Source organism: Colletes gigas, unplaced genomic scaffold (genome assembly GCF_013123115.1).
Source record: "Colletes gigas isolate AHSC1104 unplaced genomic scaffold, ASM1312311v1 Colletes_gigas_Sc00069, whole genome shotgun sequence".
Lineage (NCBI taxonomy): Eukaryota > Metazoa > Arthropoda > Insecta > Hymenoptera > Colletidae > Colletes > Colletes gigas.
Window position 1 is genome coordinate 113275 of NW_025106698.1, and position 20475 is coordinate 133749.

General features: G+C 44.8%; 1 protein-coding gene across 2 annotated transcripts in view; it reads left to right on the forward strand.

Moving 5' to 3' along the window:
* Window positions 1-20475, forward strand: part of LOC122403680 (alpha-mannosidase 2) — a 198989-nt gene that overhangs the window by 8261 nt on the left and 170253 nt on the right. The gene's annotated exons all lie outside the window — the stretch shown is intronic.

Here is a 20475-nt window from a genome sequence, read left to right on the forward strand (position 1 = left end):
CCCTGGCGTCAACTAGAGATCTCGTTTTCCATGGATATCATCGAGATATCGCCTAGCAACGAAAGCTGATAGCTTCCCGACCGAATCGATAGACAGCCTGTAATGCAATATATCGGGTGGCACTCCTCCGGCCTTCAATCTACGCCTACGCTCTATCATCATTTAGCCTCGCTGTCTCTGTCTTTCTGGGGTATCTCTTTGTAACCCTATGTCGATCGGTCCTATCGAGTCTCTCAGCCGCTCTAATGTACTGGGAAGTCCGTGTACCTCCTGCCCTTGAGTAAATACATTTATTCGCTTGCACACGCTTTGCTTCCACCAACCCTTCTGCTCTCCCTACCTCCCACGCCGCAAGTCTTCGGCCGCGTACGTGTGTGTACGCATGCAAATTCGTCGTACATTTGCTCGCGAGGCGTGAAGCGAACGCGGAAAGTCAACCGTGATCGGCGGGCTTCGAGGCGAAAACTCCGCTTGGAATCAAGTTTTCTGAACCCCCCTTCTCCTCACACCTACTGTAAATGTCGCTACTACGGGAAAAACTGCTCCCCCGCGTTGTCCCAATTATTATATTTTCCTCGAAATACGCGTTTGAGAAGTTGTAAATATTAAACGTTCGAGCGACCGACCGCGACCACCATTTTGGTTGAAGTTGAAACGTGTTTGTATTTGCATTTGTGACGAGATTTGCTATCCAGTTTGTTTGTTAGTGGGGCTTTTTAATAGTCCTTTTTGTCGATTGTTTAATTTTATAATTGAGTTGAATTTAATTTTATAAACTTGTTGGGATAGGTTGTTGTAGGAACTACACTTCTTGTGGGGTGACAAATCTTTCTTTATTTTCCGTTGTTCTCGGATAGAGCGCGCAAAACCAAGTGTAGTTATTCCTCGCTCGTCTCCGTGTCGACCCCTCGGTTGCACTGGCAAAATTGTTAAACAACCCTGATTGGTTAACCCCACGCGTTGGGCCTTTCCAATCAGGGCCGTTTATTTTTCCCAAATCACCGCCTATTTCTTACGCCCACGGCGTGCTTGTTTTCGAAACGGCGTGGTGATTGAGGGGGACGACGTTGCGTCCTCACTGCAAGATTTCCTTCGGACCACCCGCGCTGGGCCCACTTGGCGAAACTCCGATGGGTACGCGTCGAGTGTCCTCTGGAAATCCCTAATTTACGACGGTCTCTATTTGCTGTTGAGGGACTTAGGAAAAGAATTTACTAAACGCATTCGATACGCGAGTCTGGAAAATATCTTCCTCAAAAACAGCTTCGACGAACGAGAGTCGTAAATTACGTGGGCCGTTTGCACGAGAGAAAAACTTTCCCATGTGCGCACGACCGGTCGCTACATCACCCCCTTACCAGTGCAAACGTTACCTTACTATTGTACTTTTTATACTATTTACACTATTTAAACCTACTATATACAAAGTACAATCTAATTTGATCTATATACAATATATACATGTGTTTTACCCAACTTGCAAGCGGTCGGGGAACCTTACTCGTCTACCTGAACGGGTGCGTAAGGGTTCCTGCGTGCAAGCTGGCGGAGTGCTAGGCGTTTCTACGACTGCAGGTGTTTGCGCGGCGCGTACCTGCTCATTACCTGCACTTGGCTCTAACATGTAGGCGGGTTTGAGCCGGTCGATTGAGACTGACGCCTCTTTGCCTCTAACCCGCACTACAAAATACTTTTCGTTTCGGGATACGACTGGGAATGGCCCGTCGTACGGATTCTGCAACGGACCCCGTACCGCGTCTGTCCGAATGAAGACGTGCGATGTGGTCGCTAAATCTCTGAATATAAAAGTCTTTTTCATTCCGTGACGTGTACCATTCACCGGTCGTATCCCTCGGAAATGCTCGCGGAGCTGCAGCACTAACGTCGCTGGATCCGTTTCGCGGATCGGCTCGTCGCGAAACATTTCTGCCGGAAGGCGAATATTCTCGCCGTACACTAACTCCGCGGTAGATGACCTAAGGTCGTCTCTATACGCGGCGCGAATACCTAGTAGAACGGCAGGTAACGCATCTGTCCACCGTTCGTCGGCGCGACACTTTATCGCGGCCTTCAGCTGCCGGTGGAACCGTTCCACTAAACCGTTCGCTGCGGGGTGGTAGGCGGTTGTCCGTAAATGAGTACTTCCGAGCAGTACATTTAACTGCCTGAATAGGTGGGACTCGAACTGGCGGCCTCGGTCAGTGGTGACCCGTGCCGGTGTCCCAAATCGCGCGACCCACCCCGAAACGAAGGTTCGCGCGACAGTCTCAGCCTCGATATTCTCGAGCGGGAAGGCTTCAGGCCATCGCGTAAACCTATCGACGCAGGTAAGGCAGTATTTATTGCCCCTCGACACTGGTAGTGGCCCTACCAGGTCGAGGTGCACATGCTCAAACCTGCTCGACGGCGACGCGAAGGTTCCTACCTCGCTCGAGACGTGTCGGCTAACTTTTGCCCGTTGACACTCGAGACAATTGCGACACCACTCTCGGCAATCTCTCTCCATCGACGGCCAAACGAATCGATCCTTCAATAAACGCACTGTCGCCTTCGCACCTGGGTGCGACAGTCCGTGTACCAGGTCGAACACTTGGCGTCGGAAGATTTGAGTCACGAACGGACGCACACTTCCGGTTGAAACGTCGCAGTAAACGGGTGCATCGCTTATATTTATGCGTATACGTTTCAATTGCAATGAGGTGTCAGACGCATCAAGAAAACTCCGAAGCTCAGTATCCCGCTCTTGCGCGTTCGCGAGTTCTGCGTAACTCAGCGGAGCGGTTACTGCCTCGATTCTTGAGAGTGCGTCTGCGACCTCATTGTCTTTGCCGCTCACGTGCTGTATGTCCGTCGTGAATTGTCCGATGAGATCGAGATATCGAAATTGTCTCGGCGTACACTTATCCGGTTTTTGCATGAACGCGAACACTATTGGCTTGTGGTCCGTGTAGATCGTAAATTCGCGACCCTCGATTGCGTGGCGAAAATGTTTAACCGCGGTATATGCGGCGAGTAATTCGCGATCGTACGCGCTATATTTTCGCTGCGCGGGCGACAAAGCTTTCGTGCAAAAGGCTAACGGTTGCCACGAACCGCTTTGTCGCTGCTGTAATGTCGCGCCTAATGCAAAATCCGACGCATCTACCATGATCGCGAGTCGCGAATTGTTCGACGGATGGGCCAATAATGTCGCGTTCACCAAGGCAGTCTTAAGACTTCCTAGTGCAGACTCCGCTTCGGTCGTCCATAGGACGGGGGCATTGCCCTTCAACCTGCGTCCGCGCAGCAGTTGATTAAGCGGGGCCTGCAATACGGCGGCACCAGGTATGAATCTACGATAGAAGTTTATCATACCCAAGAACCCGCGCAATTGTTTAATTGTCGCTGGCTTTGGGTATTCTTCTATAACTTTAACTTTCTCGGCTAATGGCCTTGTACCCTCGGCGCTGACCGTATATCCTAGGAATTTTACCTGCGATTTCGCAAACACGCACTTGTTCGGGTTGACTATTATGCCGTACTCTTCGAGACGTGAGAAAAGCGCGCGCAGGTGATCTCGATGCTCCGTCTCACTATCCGACGCTACTAGAATATCGTCGAGATACGCGTAGCAGAAATCAAGTCCTCTAACGATGGTATAGATAAACCGTTGGAACGTCTGCGCGGCATTTCTCAATCCGAAGGGCATGACTAAATACTCGAATAACCCGAATGGCGTCGTTATCGCGGTTGTGCGCACGACCGGTCGCTACAAACTCAAGTGTATTTCTTCGAGTTTCCTCTTTCTCAATTTTCAAAGAGTTATCAGGGTTCTGAATGAGATATTGAATGTATAATAGGAATATACACTCAGTCCAGCACTCGTGAGAGCGAAAGATTGAGCGTAGCCCTCTGCTGGCGAGTACAGGAAGCGTCACCACGTGTCTCACAGAAGCTAACCGTTAGTTTCTGAGTTACGTACAGGTTTTGAAATGTATAAATGTATAATCTGATCTAATATTTGATTATTTTTTAACTCCATCAGTTCATCATGAAATATTAAATATTTTTTTGTATAATGGGTACGTTGAATCGTTAAAAGAATTCAGCGCAGTTCTGAGCGATCTTTCAACGTGGGGGAAAAATTTGCAAGTTCGTCGAGGGAGAGAAAAAGTCGAGAGTCGGAGGTAATTTTTCCGGGTTTGACGTCGAACGCGTATATCGCGAGGGGCAATTCGCGCGTGAGGTTTATGGTTTTGTTAGGAGACGCAGACGAATGGCAGCAATCTGCAAAATAAACACCCGCGGCGGTCAACGAACGGGCTGTATCGACTTGCTCGTGGATTTATACTCTCGGCTGGTTTCCGGTGTCGTGGAATCTTATCCGATTCTTCGTTTTTCCCCGAACCGGGGTCGCGGTTACGGTCGCGATTAGAGGAAAAACCGTGGAGTAATCTCTTTGAAAAGAGAAACGTAACTGGGTGACCGAGCTTTTCGAAATAAAAGAACCGTCGGAGTTATGGAACCGTATAAATTTCTCTGCCCATCTCGCTCTCTGTACGTTCGCGTTACATCATATATTCCACAATGGTATGCAGTTCCGTGGTTTAGAGAAATAACTTTTATCTTGGAAACGTGTTGCCAGAATGTACGGGCTCGGCGAGGAGCCGAAGGGAATTCAAAAGAGAGACGCGACTCTTCATTCGTATTCTGTTAATCGAGTTTTGAAGAATTAGCTTCCGTCCCGTTAAAAAGTTTTTATCCAACTCGGAAAATGGACCGAAAGTTGCACGGAAGAGACGTTTCGAGGAAGAACGACAACAGAGAATCATTCGAACGGTCTTCCAACGTTCGAACTCTTTTTACTCGATTTTAAATTGCTTTTTGCGTAGTTTGCATCGTTCGAAACCAGTTTTCTATATTTCATTTTATTCGAAATACTGTCCTTCCGTGGTGACACAACAATTCAAACGACCAACCATCGAACGACTATTCTCTGCCTTTTTGTGGTATGTCTTCGAGGATACTCGTTACGGCTTTCTGGACGTCTGAAATGGTGCTATAACGATTTCCTTTCACGGTTCTTTGGTTTTGTTTCCGGATAGTACTGTAAACATCTCGTCACCGGCGATGATCGATTCGATGCTGTTTCTTTCCTTACAAGGTAACATTTTCTGATACTTCGATTTTAAACAATAGTACACGCCACCATTTAAAATTTATTTTTGTGAGCTGAAATTTATGAATTCTGTCCTTTATTAACGTCTCAACGATCTTTCTACTTTCATCACCCATTAATAGAAGATCAAAATATAAATTTTATGAAGTATCAAGTATTTAGTTAAAATGAGACGTTCGAATCGTTGAAATATTAACTTTATAATACTTTTTTAAATACCTGTGCTTAACTTTAGATTTATAGATCTTCACTTTCGCGTTGAGGATTACATTAAAATACTATTTCTCTGATAAATATATTCAGTAAATAACTGGTCAGAGAATTTAGTGTTGAACGTAACAAGAAAGAGTTAGGCGACGAGAGTTTATTTTTAATTTTTTTTTTTACGTTGCAGAGTTAATCGCGAGAATAAATACGTTTCAGGTCGTGTTGTTTTCTCGCGGTTATCGGTAACCGGGACTCGTTTAAGCGACAGTTCGCGTTTTAATTCAGATGCCGCGATAAGGCGTTATTTCGAAATCGCGTGGGAAATTATGCGTTTTATTGAAACCGTTTCCAGAACATTTAAGACCGACAGGAATTCCTTACGTCGTTGAATATTTATCATTCGCCCCGAGAAAATTCAATTAAAGTCTGGCCTAGTCGAATGGCGAGACACTCGAGCTTGCCTCGGTTTAGCATTTACTCTCGATGAATTTCGTTCTAGAGGCCAGATAGGTTCACAAACACTTTTCCACTTAATTCCTCGAAGAAACGTTCTGCTCGATTCAGAATATTTTTACTCCATTTTTGCCAATTCCACGAAACTCTGTCGAATTCTATTTGGATTCGTTCGATTGTGATAGATTATGTTCAAATTTATTCAACTTTATTCAATAAGGTTGCGGAATTATTGTTCTCTTAGACCTGAATTACTGCGTTTATTTTTAGATTTTTCTCAGAAGATTCTCTCGCAAAGGCTACAAAAAAACAATTTATCATTAAGTTGATTTGCACGATCGTTCGAATAGTAATTGTAAAGTGTGTGGGAGTCGTTGTATAACCTGTTACAGACTGAGTTGGGTGACAGTGCGAGGCGGTCATACGGCTGTTATTAGTTTTTGATTACGCTACATCGTTTCGTTTATGATTCTTGTTAGAGACGTTCGTTCGAACAAATTTCCGATGTCAGATATTTAAAAATCTAAAATACATTATAATAATTCAAAGGAGAAGTTTCTCTGATATTAGTACAGAAGAAAATGTTAAATTTCTTAAGAAAATAATGGAATTTCAAGATTCGTTTCGCGTGATGTTGGATTCCCTAACCGTCTCATGTTGTTACAAAAATCATCTCCAGTGACGATTGTATACGTCTGGAGTTTCGCTTTCAGTTTTGGCCATGAGTTCGTAGAACCTATGGTGTTTATTATACAAAGATAAGAGTTCGTCGTTAGGGCGAACTGCGCTTCACTCTCGCCTTTCTTCTGCGGGTGAAGTCACAGTCTAGTAACAGATCTTTTAGAGAACAGAACGGAACTCTTTACGGATATACCTTTACGTATTATTTAATAAAAGTAAATTCTACCATTTATTATTGTTGTTTCAATCAAATCATACGTCCCATAGCCCTACCTTTTCCAATACGTGACATTTTTATTCAGACAAAAATTTTGTCCACGTTGGAAGGATTACAAATGGATTTTCCATCAGGAATAGGATTTTTTTTTAAAGCGTGAACTCGCTGTACTTCCTGCTTTGCTCGTCGAATTATATTCTTTGCCTCGCTATTCGCATCTACGAAACTAAAAGGATCATATCCACTTTCGTTATCGAGTTTTCACGTGATCCGCGAAACAAGATTTCGTCGTCGTGAAACAACGAAAAACGATTAAGATTATAGCTCTGCTTTCGCCAATCGTTGATCGTGAAACTGTCCCCAGAAGTATAATCTGGCTACGATAGAATAATAATTCTACGTCAAACGATTTGGATAATTTCGTCGACGGTCGAAGCTGATTTCGTTGTGAATTTTCAACGTTGGGCGGCTTCGTTTTCCACCGGTTTCTCTCACGGAGGAAAGGATCTCCTAATAAGCGATACGACGCTGGAAGAAGAACGCATCGAAAGAAGCTCGAACGCCTCGAGAAAACCATATAGGGATCCATGGTGTAGGTCGTTGCCTTCGTCAAACCATCCAGAACGTACGCGTTACACGCCTAAGCGCCTCTAGGTGTGGTGAAAACGATCGTTGGCAAAGAATTTGGGATCGTTATCGGGGACATTCTAGTCCAAAACTTTGAAAATATTCCTTTCTATTTAATTTCCCTAAAATATACGTCTCTGAAATCGTGTCTGCAACAGGATACTTTTTTGGAATATTTCTCTCGGTACATCATTGTCAGGATTATTACTTCCAAGCAGAAATAATTTAGTAATGTAGTTCGTCGACAAAGAATAGAAACATTAATTAAATTCTTTGATACCCAGTTAGAAAAAGAATACCGTGCAAGAATTAAAAGGTTAAATGTTACGTTGTCCGAGTGATAGTTTGTTATAAAATATCAATACAAAATAAGATCAAACCTCTAGACAGATTGGTATTGTGGGAAGACGTGGCAAATTTTATTTGATTTTAATATTTATCCTCGAGAATTGTTATTGCATAGAATTTATCGGGATAGTATCGAGGGATTTATTTGTTCTGTTAATAGTTAACTGAGTATACTGTTAGGTTACAGCCACCCGGATTGGCGGTGCAAGTAAACGATTCCCCCTCTCCTCTGGTGTTCCAGCTTGTCGGTAGTGTGCCAACATCTCGTCTCTCCGCAATACATTGTGTACGAAACCAGTAATCCTTCTTCGTCGGTCGCACAAGATCAATTTGCTGCGCGACGCGTGTACAACAGTTGTAATCGCCCGAAAGCTAATTTTTACACTATTCTCAATTGAACGGTTACAATTCATCTAAGAAGAATCAGTATTATTCCCCGAAAGCTGCGTTTCAAGCAAGCAATTCGTATTTGGTGCCAATGTAGCTTATAATAACATAAATGTTAGACAGAACGCGAAAAAGGGAATTGGGAAACAATGAACTACGCAAGGTATTCGTAACTATATTTTATTCTGGCCCTTTCCGCGTCGGAAAAACGAATGACCCCGTCCTGGGCCTAGACTCTCGCCTTTGTCGTCAGCCTTCCCCCATCGGTAGGGGTGGGGGTGCTGACGGACGAAGGTCAGACGCGGTCCCTTGCCAGCGCCTCGACTTGGGCCTCGCCTTTTCCCGACGCCTTACATAAATGTCTGTGACGGAGGAAAATAAACTTGTTTTTCAGACTCAAAACGCTGAAAATAGTCGTTTCACGGTGCCCGTTGTTTTTTCTTCATCGTTGAAAAAACAAGTTAGCCGAAAACGTTCGTTCCGCGTCTCTGTGTTTCTCACGATAACAAACAACGAGCAAGCTGTTGCAAAAACTTTCAAATAGTTCTTCAAAGACACATATTTAGCAAAAATTACAAGATATTAGAATTCCAGTCGAATTTGAAAAATTGATATCGAATGATTCTTTCACTCTATCGGTGAGAGGTACACCTAAACCACAGACGAAGTATACGAGTAGACCTTACACATTATGGACTTTAAGAAAATTTATTACCGAAAATATAATGCGTGGCCAGAAATATAAAACCTTCGTCAAAAATATTAGGTAGTTGTATATCGTACATTTTGTAAGCTTCAACCGTTGGAACGGTTCTATGAATTTGATCGGTTTCATAAGGACATCCAATCGGCCAATTGTGCTCGTAATAACATGCTACAATGTAAAGTGTAGATAATATCCGATTATGCAACAATGCAGGTTGCATAACCATATTAGGTAGCCATTCTACTTGCTCCATAGTGCATAAAAAAAATGGTAATTATTTAGAAAAGGTCGGGTCTCACCGATTTCGATGATTTTTGAATATGTTGTAGAAATCAACATTTTGAACAACTTTTTCCTATACATATAACCGACGCTCGGCCTTAGTTTCCGAGAATTTTCATCAAAAAGATCGCTGTTACTACAATGAATTCTATCTATACGTACGTGTCTGTGGCAGCGTGTGTGTAAGCGTTGACTCGCCGATTGTTTATTGTTTCTATAGATATGTACATCGAGGCGGCCGGCAATGGATGCGTATAACGGGTGTGCTTAAAAACTCGATTTGTGTAGCCGGCCGCCTAACGGCGGCCGGTATAAAATAATCTAACCCAGACCTAACACAAACCTAACTATTCTACTTAGTAACTAATATAATGAATTAAGTCTGGGTTAGATTTTCTTATACCGGCCGCCGTAAGGCGGTCGGCCACGCATTCATTTTCTATTTCAATTTTCTTTATTGATATTATCAGAAGTTGGAAAGATTTCAGCCATTATTTCGAAAAATTTCATTATTCGATCATTAACATGATATTGTCGATGGAAGAAGAATTCGGCTAAATAGCCTACATAATGTATTTGGCGAGTTCCATACTTCGGAATATTCGCTCTTACTTCTCGCCATACACGTTCGATGTTCTGCGTATTGTTAGAAATGTAGAAAACAAGGAATGCCTGAAGCAGGCCATGTGCTTCTCTTTGGCGCGTCTCCCCCTCTTAAAGGAGAATCGGCCAGAATGTTTAGACAAAGAAGGACCTTACTGTCAAGGGTGCCCTCACGACCCTGGTTTTCTGTCAGGGTACAGAACTGTATTGGCTTTTGCCGTGAGCAGAGATACGCTACAGTTTTAGAAAGCAACTCGTGTCGATTTTATTTAAAACGCCCGACCGCTATCCAGATCCTGATATCGAACTTTTCTTATAGTATGTGTATTTGTCTCCGGATCTACAAAGTTGATTTTGTGGTTGACTCTTAAGTGCCTAAAACCTTCTTTATTAAGGCAATCGTACGCTTTCCAGCAATCACTTATAATTGTAGTGCCAGGTTTGATCCAATTTCGGATCGCCTCAAGTAAACTGGAATAATAAATATACGTTTGCTCGAACGTTCAATTCCTCCGAATATCCACTGACCAGTTAAAAGTCTTCCCTTATTAAATTTCTGTTTACCAATCTTCGCCTCATCCACTTCAACAATTTCATTCTCACCCCCGATTGGAACAGAATGTTTTTCTATCCATAAAAGACATAATTCACGGCAAAAACTGGCCCAATCAACTGCCGTTGTCGACGATATTTCCAGCTCATTTTGCAAAAATGTTTGCCTTGATGGTTTCATCATTAAATGGTAACCGATAAAGCGACAAATATCTTGCACAGAGCTATGTATATTAGTAAACTACGTATTATGGAGAGCACTAATTCTTGATTTGCAATATATTCTCACCCGTTTTTTATTTCGATTTTTTGAAATATAACTTGCGTAGCAATTGAATATTAAATCTTTGCGGTTAAATTTCATTGCTTCTGTACTTTTACACTCACTACAATACATCTCACCATGAATCACTCTTTGTTCAATTAAAAAATCAATTAGTGTATCATAATTATTGCATATACTTAAATATTCATACAACTTCATTCTAAAACCTTTGACAGCAATGCGTTTAAGGCGATATCAATGCAGAATTAGATTTAGATTGACACACTATGCATTATTTGTCGTTGGTTGTCATGCCGACTAATACAAACAAGAGACAAAATCGACGATCGTGGACTGACATAACACAGAGCCACAGACATATACATATAGACAGAATTCATTGTAGTAGTAGCGATCTTTTTGAAGAAAAATCGTAAAAACAAGGCCGAGCGTCGGTTATATGTATAGGAAAAAGTTGTTCAAAATGTTGATTTCTACAACATATTCAAAAATCATCGAAATCGGTTAGACCCGACCTTTTCTAAATTATTACCTTACAATCTTCGAATAATTCAATAGATCTTTGAATTGCAATATTTTTAATACAAAGTCTCCAAGTCTGGCTTCGCGTCTTCACGGTAAGCCGCGCGGCGAAAACGTCCTTTGAATTTTTCACCGCGCGTCCACTCTGGCTATTATTCTGCGTGACGCGTTATTTTAACATTAAAGCGAGTCGTTCGTTACTTTAATTACGCTCGGAGCGTGCGCCGTGCCCGCTGGTTAACCCTGGAGCTCATTTGATAATACGAAATCACGATATCGTACGAACTCCAGACGGATGAAACGCGAAGACAAAAGGACAAAATGACGGAGAAAGACGGCGGAGAAACTGTCGCGTTATTTTCGCGAAAAGTTCAAATCTTGTTTCATTCTTCATTTTTCGCAGTCGAATTCATCGATCCGCGCGGTCGGAACGGACGATCCAGGGAATTCTTCTTCCGCGTCGCGCAAAAAGCTGTTGACTGATCATCGGGTCCAATATATTGCCAGATATCCATCTTGTTTACCAAACGGAGCTCCGTGATTCTCTTGCGGGCGAAGATTTATCGACGGGCTTTTTTTGCCACGGCGTCCATCCTCCTTCGCGGAGCACGGAGCCCACCTAGACACGGAGATGTTCTCGCGTTTTTCGATCTCTCCTGGAGGAAAGAACAGGGACGCGGATGCTCGTGTTGCGCCCGAGCAAATATCAAATTGCATCGTCTTGCGCTTCGACAAATATTGATGCGTTCGTAGCCGTGTCCCGGTGGAAGTCGTTACATCCCCGACAGCGTTAGCCGATAGATCACGGAAGAATTATCGTCGTCGACAGGAATTAAAATCCCTGAATCGAACTCCGAACCCGATCTCGATTGATGTCTCAACTCTAACTTGGATTCTCTCTTTTCCTTGGCGAGAGACTGGTCGAAACGAGCAGAAAGTTCCGAGCACGTTTGGATTAGAGGACTCTTAACGTATAGAGCAGATAATAGAGTTTAATCCCACGAGCTGGGTTTCCTCTAAACTCTGAACCCGAACCTGGGCCTGGTTTGTCACGCGATTCCGTGTTAAGAGAAGCCTCTGTAATTCTGGGACTCGTTTCTAAAAGTTATTGCGATTTAACGCTGCTTCAGGCTACTTAGCTTCTGAATAATTCTCGATTAGGTTTAACTCGAAAAATTGTCCGCTTAATCACTTAACCCGGAGCACGAAGAAGAAGACGGGAGGTATCGCTGTTTGCGTTGCTTGAATGTTTAAATATGTTCACTGCGCACTTCCGTAGGATGATTACCCGTTAATAGCTAAACAAACAAGTGAATCGTGTTTACTCTGGCAAGTGGAATCCTTGGTATCTTGTACGATCTCTATAGCTGGGCGTCTAGAAGCTGCAATCAGCCACGGGCGAGCGAATCGACGCAACGACAGAATTGACATGTACGTTATCGCTGCACGGCAACCTGCTACACGCATAAATATGCACGCGAGGAAATTAGTCCCGACGGGAAATTATACTGTGGCGTTGCCGTGGAGCGGCTGAAATCTCTGTTTACACTTTTAATCGATTAGATACTCGATACCTTTGGTTTCCTAACTGTGCCCACGAGCGTGCCGAGCGCTAAACCCGCCATTATTGCGCTCTTATTCCGGAGAACCTGTTTGCTATTCTGGCTTCGAAGATTTTCCGGATATCAGATTATTTTATGAACGTTTAGCGAGGCTAATGTTTCTTTAGTTTTATCTTTAGTCTCTTACCAAAATTTAAATATTAGATATTAAGTGTTTTTTACATTATATGTTTATTAAGATAATTTTCTTCCAGTTTTTCATTTTCGACATTTTTTAATAGGGATTACCGCAATTATAAAATTTGGTCGAAAAGTAGATTTATGGAAATGTTTGATCGTTCTCCGTTTCGAAGGGGAATATCTCAGCGCTCGATACAATTTGGTACGCGACGCGCTCGATATTTGGCAAGAAAGGGCTGGTAATTTGCAACACGAAAGAGACTCGTCTCCTAACAGACGCGGTTCTCGGTTCACTGGCCCTCGCTCCCTTTTGGCCCGTATTAAAATGCGCCAGCATGATTCTAATAGAAGGCATTACCGGCCCGGGGCTGGATGCAAACACGTTGTAATGTATTCATATTGGCCCGGCGTGCTATACGGATCTCAAAGTGAGGGCTCTTCCTCGGCTGTGATATTTGAATTTTAATGCGAACCTGCTCGTCCTCTGGCCTATCTGTCTCTCTTTTTCTCTCTCGCATTTCTCCCTTCCCCGGTGCCTTATCTCCCTCGCTCTTCCATCTATTCTTCCATCGCCCGGCTTTCGTCGGCACGGATACTCGAAACCATCGCATTTTCCGCCACCCATCGACCCAACAATCGCCGGATTTCCTCGGCCTGCTGCGCTGAATCTCGTAAAAAGGGACTCTCGCTTGGATCCCAGAGGGAAGATTCTTTCTCGGAGACGTTGATCCTGTCCAACCGTATCCTCCGTGCCTCCCTGGCTTTCGCCACCGATGTCTTTCGCGCTGGGGATTGTTATTACGTTGCCACCGGTCCTCGTTATCGACTACGGTCCCCGACCAAATCCGACGGATCGTTTGTCTTACGACGTCCATGTCTTAACGGATCAGTTTTAGCTCGATAGCTGCTTGCCCACATCGTTTATCGACGATCATTCTTGTCGAGAAAGTCGAACGCAACGCGTTGACCCGTGAAACGCCCTTTCCGGACACCGTGGCCAGCATGAGTTACGAAATTCCACGGATTCTCGCGTACCAACGAGTCGAGGAACGCGATTTTATTGCGGGAAAGAAATACAGCGATGATTCTTAAAATGAACCCGCGTACGTGATTTGTAAATTGAACGTTTCTATCCTCGGAGCCATTGAAATGCGAAAGACGACATTTTAAGAATCATTACTGTGAACGATAACCAAACAAAGTACATACATCGAAACTATACCGAACGAATCGATGGACGATCGAGAGATACGGACAACACGTCCAGGCACAAAGGTCGCGTTTCCGGTTCCGGAGCGTATTAAGCCTGTTATCGCGCTCAGCCAGCTCGATCCACTCAAAGGGTATAGCCGAATAAGGGGGTCAAATGTGCCCTTGAACGAAATGTGACATACGATGGATCCATCGATAGAGCACCAAGAAAAACCGTTCTGTGCCAAATTTTAACCCTCTATCTTGTTTGGAAGGGTAGTTATTGAGAAAATTCGGATTAACGAATTTCTGCCTATTTCCCCTATTTAATCGAGTACAAAAATTATGAAAAAAATCTGGTGCATTGTGGTTATCGAGATACGTGTTTGAGAATTTTTTCCGATTTTTCGATTCCAAATCCTAGGTGTGAAAAATTGAAAACGCAAAAAAACACAGAAAAATACGGATTTCGTATTGAAGCTTTCGAGACACTAGATTTCTATAATTACTGTAAATGCGTATTGTCATTGGTTATCTCCCTGAATTTTTTCAGATTTTTTGGTAGGGTGCGCCGTAGTAGCAAAAATCAAAAACCGATTTTTTCGACGTTTTTCGCGTGAAAAAGCATCTTATACTTTGAATTTTTGTATTCTCTTTAATAGATAACTACAGTATTATCTCTCTATAGCCGCTCGTGTCGGGACCGGGCGCACGCAACTTGAGAGACGAGTAGTCTATTCGGCTTTCTTTGATTTCACGCTCGAGCGCTCAAGGGGGATGGGGCAGCGAGAACTGGATTTTTTGCTCGTTGCTCGGCGAAACCGATTTTTGTGTTCAGGCTCGGTACAGCGAGCGAGTTTATGATATGGACGTGACTTCTCCGCTATTTTTGAGGATTAGGCCTTCAAGACATTTTTATTTGATAAATTAGGATACGGTCATTAAGGAACCTCCAAACTCTACACGGGACTTGGAATCCTTGGAGCTCTTCCTTGACGTATCGTAAACCCACGTTGACGCACAGCTGCGGACCACCGGGGTCTCGCGGTCATTGGGCATTTCCCAAAAGTTAATAATAATGCAGCGTTCTCGCTCACTCCTGCATGGTTTACCTGGACACTGGACGGCAGGGTGGGCGGGAATGTTGCAAATTGTTAGGAACCGCCCTGCCAAGGTGACGATGATGAGGATTGGCTTGACCAATCCTCCCTCCGGTAGACAATGTTCGTCGTTGTCACCTTGGCAGGGGAAACCGAGGTTTCCTTATGGGAAAATTGAGAACGGGAAGGCAGTTGACGATTGTAACCTGTGAGTATTTGTTCGTGGCCGAAACACACACATTTTTTTTATATCTTTGTGTTTATCTGGTGCGTGAGTGAATTGACGTGTCAGTGACAATGGCTGTCAACAAAACTGACAAAAAGAGAATCTTTTTGTCTCTGAAACAAAAAACTGACATTTTAGACAATTTAGAATTTGGTGCTTCGGTTAAATTTTTGGCCTGTGGCGGCCAAGGCACCACATACGCCTTAGTCGTTCGAAGCCGCTACAATGTATGGTTGCACACGAGACGATGGTTGCACACGAGACGACCAGAGCCGCGTGAGCCGAAAAGCCGTTGTCGTCGTCTCTGACCGTCTTTTGTTTTCGAAGGCCTCTTGGTACGGTGGCGATGATCGTACCAGAGAGTCGAGCGTAACCCGCACCACGAGTCACGTCGTTGTACGACAGCAACAATACAATTGTGCGGAACGGAACAGAGCGGAGTCATTATCTTCCCGATCCCACATTGGTGACCCCGACGTGATCTCGCCGCGCAAGTAAAGTTTTTTTAAGAAAATTTGGACATTTTTCGTATACGGACAATATTAGTTAGGGTAGAGAAATAAGTGTATAGTGTTAAGGATATAAGAAAAGGACACGGTCTGACAAATAGTAAGCGCGGTGTGTGTGTGCGGTGAAACTATTTTTTTTTGTGACCAAGACTGGTAAAATGACTGACCCTAACGTTAACGCAGGGACATCCGCGGGTGTGCCGTTGGCAGTTGATCGCGTCGCTGTACGGATACCCGAGTTTTGTCCGGGAGACCCGGAGATGTGGTTTTCAATGGTAGAGAGAAGTTTTGAGGTATCCAATGTAACGTCGGAGACCACGAAATTCGGGTACATTCTCGGCGCGTTAAGTGCGCGACACGCCGCGGAAGTAAGAGACATTATCATGAATCCCCCGGCCGCGGATCCGTACACGACGCTAAAAAATGAGTTCATTCGCCGGCTTAGTGCGTCGCAGGAACAGAAAACGCGGCGGTTATTGGAACACGAGGAAATCGGGGACAGAAAACCGTCTCAATTTCTTCGTCACCTGCGCGGATTGGCCGGTACGGCTTTTTCGGACGGTGTATTGCGGACGCTTTGGATGGGCCGACTACCTGCTAATATGCAGGTGATTTTAGCCACGCAGCGGGACACCCCGCTGGATAAGGTGGCAGAGTTGGCAGACGCTGTTGCGGATACGATGACACCGCGGGTACACGTCACGGAGGCCGCGATTACGGGCGTATCTGCATCCTGCCAAATACCCCCGCCGGGCCCGAGCATCGAGGCCATGTTAAACATTAAGATGTCACAATTGGCTCTTTCCTTGAGGCAGGAAATTTCTGCCATCCGTGAATCCTTGGTGGACCAGGGGCAATCTTCCCGTCGCAGGTGGACCCACCGAAATCATCCAAACTCGCGCTACCGCAGACGATCTCTATCGCGATCGCGAGAGCGGCCCGCGGGAGGACAAATGGACCATCAAGGGAAATGCTGGTACCATTGGCGGTTCGGTCCGGCCGCGCAGAGGTGCGTTGCACCGTGCAATTGGAACGCCACGGATCAGGGAAACGACCTGGGGAGTCGTTGATGGCGGCCAGCGACACAAATCCAGCATCACGCCGCCTCTTCATCTTAGACAACAGCTCGAAGACGGAATTTTTAGTGGATACCGGGGCCGATTTGTGCGTTTTTCCGCGCCGCCTGCTAGGCGGATTGCGAGAAAGATCGGAGTACCAGCTGGCGGCGGCGAATGGGAGTGTAATTAACACCTACGGGACAGTGTCGTTAAACCTGCACCTCGGCCTACGACGGGATTTCGTGTGGCGATTCGTGGTTGCGGATGTTACAAAACCCATAATCGGGGTAGACTTTCTCGATCACTTCGATCTTATGGTGGACATCCGCAATCGTCGCCTCGTCGATCGGACCACGTCGTTAACGGTCCGCGGAACACGAGCCGAGGATGAAACGCCGTCGGTGAAGACAGTAGCAGGGACTACCGTTTACCACCAGCTCCTGATGCAGATGCCGGAACTTACACGGCCTAGCGGCACCCCGATGAGGACTACGCACCAAACGGTGCATTACATCGAGACAACCCCTGGACCACCCGTTTCCAGCAAGCCGCGGCGGCTTGCACCGGACCGGCTCAGGGCTGCCCAGAAGGAGTTCGACGCGATGGTGAAGATGGGCATCGCTTGTCCTTCGAAGAGCGCGTGGTCAGCACCCCTTCATATGGTTCCGAAGAAGGGCGAAGAAGCTTGGAGGCCTTGCGGTGACTATAGAGCGTTAAACGCACGGACAATTCCCGACCGATACCCCGTGCGTCACATTGAGGATTTTGCGCAACAACTGAGTGGCAAAAAGGTATTTTCCACAATAGATCTCGTCCGAGCTTATAATCAGATTCCGGTTGCGTCGGAAGACGTCGGAAAAACGGCCATTACAACGCCGTTTGGGCTTTTTGAATTCCCGTACATGTCGTTCGGGTTACGAAATGCCGCGCAAACATTTCAGCGCTTTATCGACGAAATTTTACGCGGTTTCGATTTTTGTTACGCGTATATAGACGACATTTTGGTCGCCTCAGAATCCCAAGCCGATCACCTGCGCCATTTAGAATTATTATTTAAACGATTAAAAGATTATGGCATTGTTGTTAATCCGAATAAATGCACGTTCGGACAGGAAGAAGTTAAATTTCTAGGCTATCGGGTAAATGAAAGCGGCACTCAACCTTTGCCCGGCAAGGTACAAGCCATAAAGTCATTTCCCCTTCCGAAAAACGCGAAGGATTTGAGGCAGTACTTGGGAATGCTTAATTTTTACCGCCGTTTTATCCCAGATGCCGCTCGCTTTCAAGCACCCTTGAACGACCTTCTAGCCGGCAATTTAAAGGGCAAGACCCCGATAGCCTGGACTTCGGAAGCGCGTCAGGCTTTCGAAAATACCAAAAATAGTTTAGCAAACGCAACCCTGCTTTCTCATCCTGCGGTCAACGCTCCATTGTCGGTTACCTGCGATGCTTCTGATTACACCGTAGGAGCTGTTTTACATCAGTGCGTCGGCAACGAACGACAACCATTAGCATTCTTTTCTAAGAAATTAGGATCTGCCGAAAAGAAGTATTCAGCTTACGACCGGGAACTACTTTCTATCTATTTAGCAATAAAACATTTCAAACATATGCTCGAAGGCAGACATTTCACGATTTTTACAGACCATAAACCCATAACTTTCGCTTTCAAACAGAAATTAGATAAATGCTCTCCTCGACAATTCCGATACCTAGATTACATTGCGCAATTCTCTACAGATATTCAACATATTTCCGGTAAAGACAACGTCGTTGCCGATGCACTGTCCAGAGTGGAAACGGTTAACCACTCGATTAATTTCGAAGAATTGGCAAAATCGCAAGCCCAGGATGAGGAGTTGCAGCGGTTGTTGAATAGCGAATCTAGCCTGCGATTACGCAAAGTCTCGTTGCCTGGCACGTCTTCCGAAATTTTTTGCGATATTTCGACTAAGAATGTAAGACCTTATGTCACCCCTCCTTTCCGACGCGCAGTTTTTAATATGTTACATGTATTATCACATCCAGGTATTAACGCGACGATCAAGCTCATAACGCAACGTTATGTTTGGCCGTCGATTAAAAGAGATGTTCGCACGTGGACACGTTGCTGTATACCGTGCCAAAGATCAAAAATTTCCCGTCATGTGACTGCACCATTGGCTACATTTGTTAAACCTTCTGCGCGATTCGAACACATTCATTTAGACATAGTAATTTTACCGGTGTCCGAAGGTTTCAGGTATTGTCTGACCTGTGTAGACAGATATACGCGGTGGCCGGAAGCCTTCCCCATGGTCGATCAGGAGGCCCAAACCGTAGCTCGAACCTTTTATGACGGTTGGGTAGCGCGGTTTGGTGCTCCCGTACGGATTACCACCGATCAGGGTAGGCAGTTCGAATCCAAATTATTTTTTGCGCTGAACAATTTAATTGGATCCACACGCCTTCGCACAACGGCGTATCACCCAGCGGCCAATGGGATGGTAGAGCGTTTTCACCGACAGCTCAAGTCGGCTATAAGGTGCCACGGATCCGACAAGTGGACAGAAATACTTCCGACGGTTCTACTCGGTATTCGTTCCGCCTGGAAAGAAGACCTCGGCGCTACCTCAGCGGAATTAGTTTATGGCGAGCCATTAAGATTACCGGGAGAGTTCTTGTCTTCGCATTCAGCGGAAGGCACAGAAAATGCTTCCGATTTTACTAATAGACTACGCAACCATTTTTCTAAATTGAGTCCCTCTAATGCATCACGCCATTCCGTTAATCGTACATTCGTTTTCAAAGATCTTAGCAGTTCAACACATGTTTTCATCCGAACAGATTCAGCCAAAACTATTTTACAACCCGCTTATGAAGGTCCATACGCCGTAGTGCGCCGAGGCGAAAAAACATTTACAATAAACATTAGAGGTAAGGAAATAAATATATCAATTGAAAGGCTAAAGCCTGCTTATATGCTAGCAGAAAACAGACCGGATCCCGTGAGCATAGAAAATCAGCCGGTCACACAAACAAACGTACCTGACAATGCGCCGGTTATACAGCAACGTGTTACGCGTTCAGGTAGACGCGTACGTTTTCCCGAGCGATTTCAAATTACGCGGTAGTACTTAAGGCTTGCGCATTATTATAATAAGTATCATATACCATTTATTTTTATCCATCACTTTTATGTACTTTCATGTATTTTTAGGTATTACGTATTATATATTAAACTCCATGTAAATTCCTTTTTTTTTCAACTCTGTTCAAATACTGTAATGTAAATCTTAGTTAGGATAACGTATTTTATATAATAGAGTAAATGGTAGTGGTAATGTAGTCGTTCAATTTTACGTAATTGTGCCAATTACTGGCAGGGGGGGTAGTGTGGCGGCCAAGGCACCACATACGCCTTAGTCGTTCGAAGCCGCTACAATGTATGGTTGCACACGAGACGATGGTTGCACACGAGACGACCAGAGCCGCGTGAGCCGAAAAGCCGTTGTCGTCGTCTCTGACCGTCTTTTGTTTTCGAAGGCCTCTTGGTACGGTGGCGATGATCGTACCAGAGAGTCGAGCGTAACCCGCACCACGAGTCACGTCGTTGTACGACAGCAACAATAAAATTGTGC